Here is an 11,804-nt window from a genome sequence, read left to right as displayed (position 1 = left end):
TAGATTTGTTTGCTTCATGTTGCCCATAATTTCTTTGAGAGCCATTTCAAATTTTTCAGTTTTTTTTCCCATTTGTTCTTTTGTGTGCTCGCATTCAATTACTTTGTCCTCAAGTTCACTTATCCTTTCTTCTGCCTCTTCAAATCTGCTATTGTGTGTCTCCCGTATATTTTTAATTTGATCCACATTGTCCTTTATTTCCATAAGGTCTACTACTTTTTAATTCACTCTTTCAAGTTCTTCTTTATGTTCTTGTAGAGTCTTCTTCATTTCCTTTATGTCTTTAGCCATCTCATTGATGTTGTTTTGGAGATTTGATTGTACTTCTTTAATTAATTGCTCCAAATTTGTGTCTCTTCCAGCTTTACAATTTGTTTGTTTTGCTTGTCGATATCTTCTAGATTCTTCAAGTGCTTTCTGTTAGCTTTGGGGCATTTGCTTATCTTGATAAGGTAATTTTGGGATATGCAGTATTATTTGAGCATTTATATATAATTTGGTAAAACTACAGCTTGCTGTAGTGCAGTTTCCCAATCCTACCAGCAGGTGGCTCTCTTGAGCTACAGCTTGCTGAAGTGCAATTTCCCTAACCTACCAGCAGTTGGCACTCTTAAGTCCCCAAACTTTTCCAGTGTGGTGGGTGGAATCCAATCCAGGTGGGGAACCAATCAGTGCACCAGTTCTCAGCATGCACTGGGGACTGCCTGTCCTGGGGCTGCTACATGGGCCCTGAGCAGGTAAGCAGGGAGTACACTCAAGGGCACCCTGCAGATGGAACATGGGCCCTGCCTGCCCGCTCCCTGCCTGCCTTCTGCCCGCAGTCTCTGGGTTGTGGGAGGGGTTCCTGATCATCAGTATGGCACCTCTCCCTTCCCTGCTTCTTGCCAGTGCACTACCCCCACCCCAGTTCTGTGAGGGGAGAGTAAATGCTGGCTGCCGGGTTCCCTCATGGGAGCTCCCTGCCATCGGACTGTGGAGGATCACCCCCCAGCTGCCAAGGTAGGTGCACGGGAGTGGAGAACCACTGCTCGCTCCCTTGCCTGGCATGGTCTTGCTGTGCAGGTCTTGCTGGGAGGCATCTGGCAGGAGCAAACTCACCTTGTCCCTGGAACTGCTGACTCTCTCGCATTTTTGTTTTCATCCCCTCCATGTACAGTGGGGGACCCTCTTTGGCTGGTCACACCCTGAAACTGTGGTCCTGGGCATCCTCTGGCCCCTCTCTAGTTACTGTCACAGAGCAGAAGCCCATTCCACCTCACCTACTCTGCTATCTTCCTGGAATTCTCCTTGTTTTCTTTTAAGAGTGTTAAGAGTTTAGCTCTTATATTTAGGCTGTTGATTGATTTTGAGTTAATTTTTGTATATGGTGTGAGGTAGGGTTCCAACTTCATTCTTTTGAATGTGGAAATCCAGTTTTCCCAGCACTATTTGTTGAAGAACTATTCTTTCCTTATTGAATGGACTTGATAGCTTTGTTGAAAATCAATTGGCCATAGATGTGTAGTTTTGTTTTTTTTTAAGATATGAACTTTATTGGAGGACTTAAGTACAGGAGAAATCAAACAGCTCCAAAGGCAGCAGTTCAGAGTATAGAAGTAGTGCTCTGCAATTAAGTGGGAATCAACAGGGCCAGTTACAGGGGCTCATGACAAAGACATTCTATTGAGTATAAGAATATGGGTACAGCAAGGGGTTTTGTGATGAGAAGATTGTTGTCAAAGTGCACAGGGGAGAAAATTATAGGTTGCTTTGTAGATAACAGTAAACATGATAACATTTTAAAGTTTCCAGGAACAGGCAGGGTATAGATTAACATCCTACGCAGAAGGGGGTCTGTTTTCTTGTGTACATTGACCATCTGTACATTCTTTGCTCCTTAGGGAGGTCAGTTAAACTTTGATTAACTGTCTTAGGACACACAGACTGCTGTATGCTTCAGTTTCATAGAATCTTAGGGAAAGGCCTGGGTTCTGGGCTGCCACAATCCACCCTTACACAGCAGTTTGCATTGACCACAGGTCACGCATTGCATCCATAGCCCACAGCAACAATATAGTAAGCAACAGAACATGAGCAAATTAGCACATAGAGAAGGAAAATCCATTAACAAGTGGCATTATGGCCAAGATAAAGAATTAAGCCATCTTGACAAAGGGTCATCAGCCCAATGTTCAATATTTTGTATATAATTTTCCAGATGATTTAAAGCTTATGTGATGTTCTTAGAATTATTAGGTATTTATACACAATATTGGATGTTTATTAGAGCACAGGTGCCATCTTGAATGGCAGAGAGGATATCTAGAGCCATTCTGTTTTGTGAGAATACAAAATACCTTTCTAAGTTGTGTAGTTTCTTCATCTAATAGTGATACAGTTAATTTTGATCCATTAAGTGAGTGAGCAGTATAGTTAGCTAAAGCAGCCATGTGTTTTTTAGTTACTATGGTGGCTCCTCTTGGAACAAATATAGCTAACAGATAACACCACCAGGGGGTCCACTTTATTCTATATCTAGTTTTTACCGTTTCCCAAATTGCTGGGTTTGTGCAGTAGAGAGTCATAAATTGTAGCTGGCACATAGGGTTGCCCCTATGTGTATCATCCAATTCAGTCATAGGGCAAGTAGGTCCAGCTGTTTTGCTCAGAGGTCCAGAGCCACCCCTTAGAAGGGCAGGCCCCACTTTTATTAGAAGCATTTTGCCATTGGAAGTGGCTGCTGTTCTGCAGACAGATGGTTACATTGCAGAATTCCGGAGGCAGCCACTCTGAGTTTTTATATCCTTCAGTGCACTCCATGCACACTGGAGTCACCTTGTGTACATTTACAGTTTCAAAAACTGAATATCCCAGTAATGGTCAGGACTTATTAACTTGTTCCCAAACTAGAGAATATATGTGTGAATACATTACAGTCTTAGAAGGTAAAGGTTTTTTTGAGGAAGAGAAAGAGGAGTCCTTCCAGTGTTCTCCACGTCAGCATCCTGTCCCACATTGTCCAACTGGCAGCAGCAACAGTCCATGGAAGGCTGGAGGCACCCGACGATGGCAGATCAGTGCATACCCAGCACTGAGACTTGTTGTGCAAATAGGTTACAGCAGAGGCCCACTGTAGAAATGTATTTCTTACAGTGCTATGGGGGAAAAGAATGCTGTTTATAGGGAACAATGAGGGGCAGGTTTTGACGATCTAACAATACACAAGCTAAGTTTCCATTTGTAGATGAAAGGGTTCCAGGTGAGGGGGTTCTAAGTACCAAATTTTCCCCTCTGAAATTGCAGAGAGCTCTCTGGGGTCAGATGTATAGTCAGTTGGGCATAATGACTGTCCACAAAGTCATGCATACTATTCCCTGGGATATGGGAGGTCCTGGATTAGCGATACAAATAACCTTTGACATTTTATGTATAATCTGTGGCATAATGTTTAAAGAGTGTGTAATTCCAGTACTCCATGGGCTTAGGATTCCCAACCAGCGTGGCTGCATTGGCCAGAACCATGGTCAACTGACTTTATTTTCTCAAGTTTTAATGCTTGTGGCACAAACAAGAGCAAGTTATCATTACCTTGTGGCTATAGCTTTGCTGGTCCCTTTACCTGTATTCATAGGGCCTGAATGGGTCCCACCTTTACTAACTCAAAGGGAGCAGAGGCAGTGGCCCATGGTCTTGAGTTGAGACTGGTTAGAGCTGGATACAGTCCCCAGGTCCATTGCTGCAAAGACTGGTTATCATCTTTTAATTGTCCTTTTAAAAGCCTGTTCATTCTTTCAATTAACCCTGCTGCCTTACAACTAAGGCAGGTGAAATGTCCATAAAATGTCATGTTCTGTGGCCCAGGCTTGTGTCAATTGTCTGGTAAAAGGGGTTCCCCTATCACTGTCCACATGTGTGAGGACCCCAAAAAAAGCACTTAATTTTTCTAGGCTATGTTTATAGCTCTTTGGTTAGCTTTCCCCACTGGGAAGGCCAGTAACAGTCCAGTGGCTGTTTCTATGACTGTAAAGGCATACTTTGCCCCTTCAGATAGAGGAAGGGGTCCAATGTAATCTACCTGCCACCAGGTGACTGAGATCTGCTCGTGACTGATGTAGCCGACAATTCTTGGTTGTCTCAGTGAGCGGGAGGAGCAGGCATCCATGATGTCCTTCAGCTGTTGTCTTGTGATGGGCAGCTGGAATTGTTGCACCAGTCTCCACAGAGTTTGGTATCCGTGTTGTCCTATTTTTCTGTGTATCCACTCAGCAGCCTCGTGTGATATGGCTCTAGGCTACGAATCTTTGCTAAAGCATCTACTTCAATGTTGCAGGAGAAATCAAACCGCTCCAAAAGCAGCGGTTCAGAGTGTAGAAGTAGTGCTAAACAGGAGAAGATTCTTCCTGATGGCTGCCAGTCAGGAAAGTAAAGTCAGTGTTCTGTACAAAGAGGAGATGTGTAGATTTATTTCTGGACTCTCAGTTCTATTCCATTGGTCTATATGACTATCCTTGTGCATTTGATTTTGAAATTGGGAGATGTGAGTCTTCCAATTATTGTTCTTCTCTTTTAAGATTGTTTTGGCTATTTGTTGCCTCCGTATAATTCCGTATGAATTTGAGGATCAGCTTTTCCATTTCTGCAAAAAAGGCTATTGGAGTTTTGGTAAGGATTTCTGCATGACTTTTTCTAAATCTCAGAGGGGACTTGCTGAAGCACCTAACTGAAATCATCTTCCAAGCATGCTCTATCACATGACCTGACTTATTTCCTTCACGACCTGTATTAATATCTGAAGTGATTTTGTTCAGCTGTGCATCCATTTGTTTGCCATCTCTCTTCCTGTCACTAGCAGGTAAGCACCCCCAGAGCTTGGATCTGATCTCTCTTGTTGCTGTCCAGCCTCAGCTTGGCACATGGGTGCTCAATAAATATTTATTAAGTGAGTGAGTGAGTGAATTGAATCAGTCAACGATAAATTAAGTAGTTTGGCAAGAAGCTCAGCCCTCCAGTGAACAGTCTAACTATCCCAGTCAAATCCTACTCTTTTGAGCAGCATAAATGCAAGGTGCCCAGAAGTTACCAGAATGACATCAAGTCCCAAGGATGTTCCCCATCCTTCTGACGCCTACTGTACATCCCAGCCTGGTAAGCCCTGTGACACTGAGTCAAGAATAATTGCAGCCTGAACTGGGAAACAGGTAGCTCTTGAAACCATGTATTTCCTCCTTTAATTTCTCAATTCTCCTTGGTAGTTGTTATTCCTACTGGTCCCGTTTAACTGTTGAGGAAACTGAGGCCCTGAGAGGTTGAGAAGTTTATCCAAGGACATAGCTGGAAGGTGGCTGGTCTGGGACTCAGGCCTTTTGGTTCTAGAGGCTACTTCTTCTTGCCTCGGGATAATGTTGCAATGTAACAAATACAGCCTGAGTATGACTTTTCCTTGCCTGCTTCAAAGGAGTGGGAAGGACAAAAATGTTTGGTTCTAGCAAATAGTCTTTTGAAACCCAACACTTTAAAAGACTGGTACAGTATGTACCCAGTAACCTTTCGGTTACTGTTTTCAGGTGCAATTAAGAATCATCCAGACATGACGCTGAGCTGTCCACATTCAGCCCCCTGTGCTGTGTCTCCTTAGAGTTGGTTAGGCTGGGTGGATCCCGTTAATAACAGCTCAGCCAGCGGGTTACCTTTGGACTTGTGGGTGGTTCCCGCTGCAGATATGAAGACTTTGAAATGTTTGGCAGTGGGTTTATATTTAGAGAAAATGGGGGAAGAAATACTTTTTACTGATTTCAAGAAGCCTGACAGCACGAGCTTTCAGCTTGCAGTTTTAGATGCACCCCCTCTGTGGTTACAAATCTCTCCCAAGCCCTGCCTCCACCCATGGGAGGTCAGAATGAATTCTGAGTTTTGGAAACCAGACAGAATCCTTAGCTTCCAGCAAATTCATATTGAACAACAACAATTATCCTAATCCTGGCAACATTTGCTACAGACTTACTACCTTCCAGGCACTGGGTGCTTTTTCCATGCATGACCCCATTTAATACTCAAAATAACCTAATGAGGAAGGTACTATTGCTAGTCCCACTTTACAGGTGGGGAACTGAGGCTTAGAGAGACGATGCCACATTCATCTGGCTAGAGCCCATGCTTATAAACATGAAGATAAACTGCCTGACAACACAATTAAAATTATGCTCTTAGAACAGAGTGAGGGTCCTTGAAAGAAATTAATATCAGCAAATAGGAGTCAGAGTTAGTGGTTGAGAATCTTGGAATATTTCATTCAGTCAAAGGAAAGCCACTAAGCAACTACTATAGGTAAAGTGCCTCTCTAGGATCTTTGAGGGGGGGGTATAAAGAGGATTGATAATAATAAACTATTGAACACTTCCTATGCCTAATGCTCACAGGGGCTATGTCATTTAACCTGTATTGAGAGAGCTTTCCTATTTCACAGATGAAGAAACTTAAGCACAAAGAGGTTAGGCCATTTTGCTGAAGGTCACATAGATAGTAAGCAGCAAAGCCAGAATTGAACCCAGGCATTCTGGCTTCAGTTCATGTTCTTAAGCACTCTACATACTGTACTACCTATTAGGGGGGCACGAAGAGAGATTGAGTGGCTTGTCTGAGTCATTGGGCTACTAAATGCTGGAACAGGGATTTTGAACCCAGGTCTCACTTGGTGCAAGCTTGTTTCTATTCCACTGGGCCATGTTTCTAGGGACCTTAGGTGATGATTTTGGATCCTTTATACTCTGCTGTCTCCAAGCCCCAAATGTGTGGTCCAGCAAACAAGAGCTGTCATGGCCATCTTCCCTGCTCACAAAGGGGACCTTCAATGGCTCCCAGTTGCCTACTGGGTTAAGTCCAGACCTTGGCCTGACATTTGAGGTCCTCAGAGACTGGACTGATCTCCCATCTCCCTGATTTCCCAGTTCCCCTTCTGTACCCATATTTCTAACCAGCCACTCAGCTGGTTGTTCCTTATCCATCCTTAGTATAGGGGCAGACCTGGCACTCAGGGCCAAATACAGCCCCAGACACATTCCTTTGGCAAACACAGTAATGTATTTTTATGTTTAGTATTTGTATGGATTCATGGTATTTTTTTTTTCTTCTTCACTAAAGTATCATAATCCATTACTATCATTATTTTCATGCTCGGTTGTTCCAGAGTTGGCCAATAGGAACCCCTTTGGCCTGGCTTTTGTGTCCGTGACATGTCACCTCATTCCTTAGCCACTTCCTTACTTTCTGGCACACAAAGATGCTCCAGGCTTATCTTGCACTGTTCCTATCCCAGCCCTGAAATCAGCCATTTCTCCATTTTCTCCCAGGTCCCTTTCAGTGGAGAATGGTATTAGAAATCAAGATCTGGGTACTGGGTACTTTGTTGCTACAGGAGTGTCATTTCTTCTAGGCCTTCTTAACAGACAGAACTAGACAGTGTTTATAAATGGGAAATTTTGCTTAAAAATCTGGATTCCTAGCTCCTCTTCAAAAACCTGAAGATTTGATCACAGCCAGCTAGGAACTTGGCAGCAAGAAGCTGGAGTATGGTAGGAGTTCAACAATATTCATTTTCTGACTGAAATTATTTATTGAATGCGTACTGTGAGTCAGATATATGTTAGCCTTCAGTACTGCTGATTTCCAGTGCTATGTTGTAGGTGGTATGTGCTTGTACTCAGCTGAGGTTTCAACCTTCGGTCCTTGCTTTTGATTGCTCTCTTTTTTTGAGCTAGAAGGAAGGCTGGACATGTTCAAGTCACTCAAAGCCCGGCTCAAATACCACCTTTTCCTTGAGGCTGTCCCCAGTTTGCCCTGTCAGAGGTCGTTTCTCCATTTCTAAGCTATAGACCCTTATCATAACATTTACTCTCTTCTATCCTGAATTTTAGGTTTTTGATTCATCCTACTATTTTATTAATAGTCCCTTTCTGACAAGTAGACTGTAAGCTCCTTGAGGGCAGGGGTTATGTCTGTCTGGTTCATAGTTATGCCATTTACCAATCTGTATATATTATATTCCCCAGAAAGAGCCATGTTCTTTGATGTAATCTTGTGTGGGCAGACATATCAGTGTTAATTAGATTGTAATTCTTTGAGTGTTTCCATGAAGATTCGCCCCATCCAACTGTGGGTGATGACTGATTGGGTAGTTTCCATGGAGGTATTATCCCATCCATTCAGGGTGGGTCTAAATTAAATCACTGGAGCCATATAAATGAGCTGACAAACAGAAGGAACTCAGTGCAGCTGAGAATGACATTTTGAAGAGGAGCCACAGCCAAGAGGGACACTTTGAAGAATGCACAGAAGCTGAGAGAGTAGCTGCAGATGAGAGACAGTTTGAAGATGACCATTGAAAGCAGACTCTTGCCCCAGAGAAGCTAAGAGAGGACAAACACCCCAAGAGCAACTATGAGTGACATTTTTGAGGAACTGCAGCCTAGAGAGGAACGTCCTGGGAGAAAGCCATTTTGAAACCAGAACTTTGGAGCAGATGCCAGTCACGTGCCTTCCCAGCTAACGGAGGTTTTCCGGACACCATTAACCATCCTCCAGTGAAGGTACCCGATTGCTGATGTGTTACCTTGGACACTTCATGGCCTTAAGACTGTAACTGTGTAACCAATAAACCTCCTTTTATAAAAGCCAATCCAATTCTGGTGTTTTGCATAATGGGCAGCATTAGCAAACTAGAACATGCCCCTTAAATCTAATATCAAACCAGAAACACTGAAGGCTTTCAATGAAAATTTCAGTCAGAAAAATATTGTTGAACTTCCTATTATTGCTGGGAAGAATATACATGCCTGGTAATAGTGATAAAATTATGAGCAAAATAGATATAGTTCTGTCTTCATGGAATTTACTGACTTCTGGGGGAGACAGATATTAATAAAAATCACAAAAATTGTATTTGTGGCATGTCTGAAAAAAAAAAAACAGATACTGTCCCCAGTTGACCTTATACACATATATCATAGTAAATATATAGTATTTGTTTTTATATTTCATAATTTGTCTTACAGTGTTATATAGGCTTACATTAGCCTTTAAAACTAATCCATAAATAGCTAGAAGTAAATACGTGAAACTATCAAACTCCAACCCAGTAGCCTTCACTCTTGAAGATGATTATTGTATAACCATGTAGCTTACAAGGGATGACAGCATGATTGTGAAAACCTTGTAGATCACACTCCCTTTATCCAGTGTATGGATGGATGAGTAGAAAAATGGGGACAAAAACTAAATGAAAAATAGGGTAGGATGGATGGGGGGGTGATTTGGGTGTTCTTTTTTACTTTTATCTTTTATTCTTGTTTTTATTCTTTCTGGTGTAAGGAAAATGTTCAAAAATAGATTGGGGTGATGAATGTACAACTATATGACGGTACTGTGAACAGTTGATTTACACCATTGTGCCAGTTTGGATGTATTGTGTCCCCCAAAATGCCGTTATCTTTGATGCAATCTTGTGGGGGAAGATGTATTAGTGTTGATTAGATTGGAATCCTTTGAGTGTTTCCATGGAGATGTGATTCAATCAACTGTGAGTGAAATGTTTGGATATAAAGGAGTTCACAGAGCAGCTGTGAGTGACATTTTGGAGAGAAACTGAGAGTGACATTTTGAAGAGAGCTGCAGCTAAGAGAGGACAAAATGCCCCAAGAGCAACAATTTGGAGAACACCATTTTGAAATGCAACCTGGGAGCAAGTGGACGCCAGCCATGTGCCTTCTGAGCTAACAGAGGGTTTCTCCAGTGAAGGTGCCTGTTGTAGTTTGCTAATGCTGCTTGAATGCAAAACACCAGAGATGGATTGGTTTTTATAAAAGAGAGTTGATTTGGTTACAAAGTTACAGTCTTAAGGCCATCAAATGTCCATCAACAAAGAGCACCTTCACTGGAGAATTGTCAATGGCATCCGAAAATCCTCTGTTAGCTGTGAAGGCACGCGACTGGCGTCTGCTTCAAGTACTGGTATCAGAATGGCTTTCTCCCAGGATGTTCCTCTATAGGCTTCAGCTCCTCTCCAAAATGTCACTCTCAGTAACTCTTCAAAATGTCACTCACAGCTGCACCGAGTTCCTTCTGTTTGTCTGCTCCTTTATATGGATCCAGTGATTTAATTTAGACCCACCCTGAATGGGTGGGGTAACACCTCCATGGAAATTATCAAAACAGAGTCATCACCCACAGTTGGGTGGGGCTCATCTCCACGGAAACACTCAAAGAATTACAAACTAATCAACACTGATACATCTGCCCACACAAGATTACATCAAAGATAATGGCATTTTGGGGGACATAATACATTCAAACCGGCACAGTTGCCCTATTGCTGATGCTTTACCCTAGACACTTTATGGGCTTAAGACTGTAACTGTGTAACCAAATAAACTCCCTTTACAAAAGCCAATCATCTCTGGTGTTTTGCAAATGGCAGCATTAGCAAACCGGAACAACCATGGATGATTGTATAGTATATGAATATATCTAAAAAAAACTGAATAAAAAAAAAACTGACCCATATTATTCCTTAGTATGGCTACACCGTTTCCCTATTGATGGACATTTAGGTTTGGGTTTTTTATTTTTTTATTTTTTTATTTTTGGCACTACAAACAATCATGCCACAAGTTTCTTTGTGCACAGTTCCATGTTTCTCTGGGGGTAGATTCTGAAAAATCAAATAGGGTAGCTCTTCTTTTTCACTTTTTGTTCTATACACCTCTGTATTGTTGGAATTCATGTGTTACTTTTGTAATAAAAAATAACTAAAAAATAGAAAGAGGTAGGTAGGTTGTTCGTGCTGTTGGCTGTTAGGAAGTAGAGGTGCCTAATCATTTTCACATGACCATTACATAATTTACCAATCATTATGTAATAAAATCTGAAGAGGATGTTTCTGTGATTCCTATGTCACTAGGCAGAGAAATCTCAGGCCTTCAACGCTGCTTAACAGATGAGACACCTGACCTTTCTGGAGACTCGGGGTCTTTTCTGATAAGAGATGCCACCCAGTCTCAATAACCAGAGTTTCCTACTGGTAGAAGTTTTCTTAAAAATCGGTTTCCTTTTTGACTGTCACAGAACCACAGAGCTGCAAGGGACTTTAATTGGCAGTCTCATGTGAAAATGCAGTCTTGTAATGGTTACCAAAGGAGAATTTTGAATTGTTGCAAAGGCAGCTATAGTTGGGTGGGATAGTTCTCAGGTGGAATTACTGTAAACATCATCATTTTATAGGTGATCAGGAGAGGTGCTCACTTAAACATGAGCTGATAAAGGTGCTCAGTAGCAACAGATAAGTAGAGTAATTGCTGCTGTTTGAATAGCAGGTTCTGGTTCTCTAAATGCTTTCCTGTGTATTAAGCCATGACTACTCAGAAAAGCTCCACCAGCTTTTGCTGGGGGGAACCAAGGTTCAGTGAGTGAATTCTGCAATTAAGGAACTTCTGTTGGGCATCTCTAATTAGGCATGTGCAGGGCTCAGGGGAAGTAGAGCTGAATAAGGAGTTCCCAGTGTGGTGGGGGTGTCAGGTTAAGAAAATATATAATCCATAGTGATAAAAGCTGAAATAAAATTATGAAAGACAGTGCTATGGGGACACAGAAGGAGGTTTCTCGCCTGGAGACATCAGAAAAGGCTTCAGAAAAGAAGTGAGGAAAGAGCTGGGGCTTGAAGAGAAGAAAGCAGGGAAGAGAAGGGTGAAGGGAAGGACTTCAGATTAAGGGTGCAGCATATACAGAGGCACAGAGGCTAGAAGGCTGAAAGAGCTTGGTGAGTGCCAGGAACTGGG

The sequence above is a fragment of the Choloepus didactylus genome, chromosome 19 (genome assembly GCF_015220235.1).
Source record: "Choloepus didactylus isolate mChoDid1 chromosome 19, mChoDid1.pri, whole genome shotgun sequence".
Taxonomy (NCBI): Eukaryota; Metazoa; Chordata; class Mammalia; order Pilosa; family Megalonychidae; genus Choloepus; species Choloepus didactylus.
Note: the sequence above shows the minus strand (reverse complement) of the source record.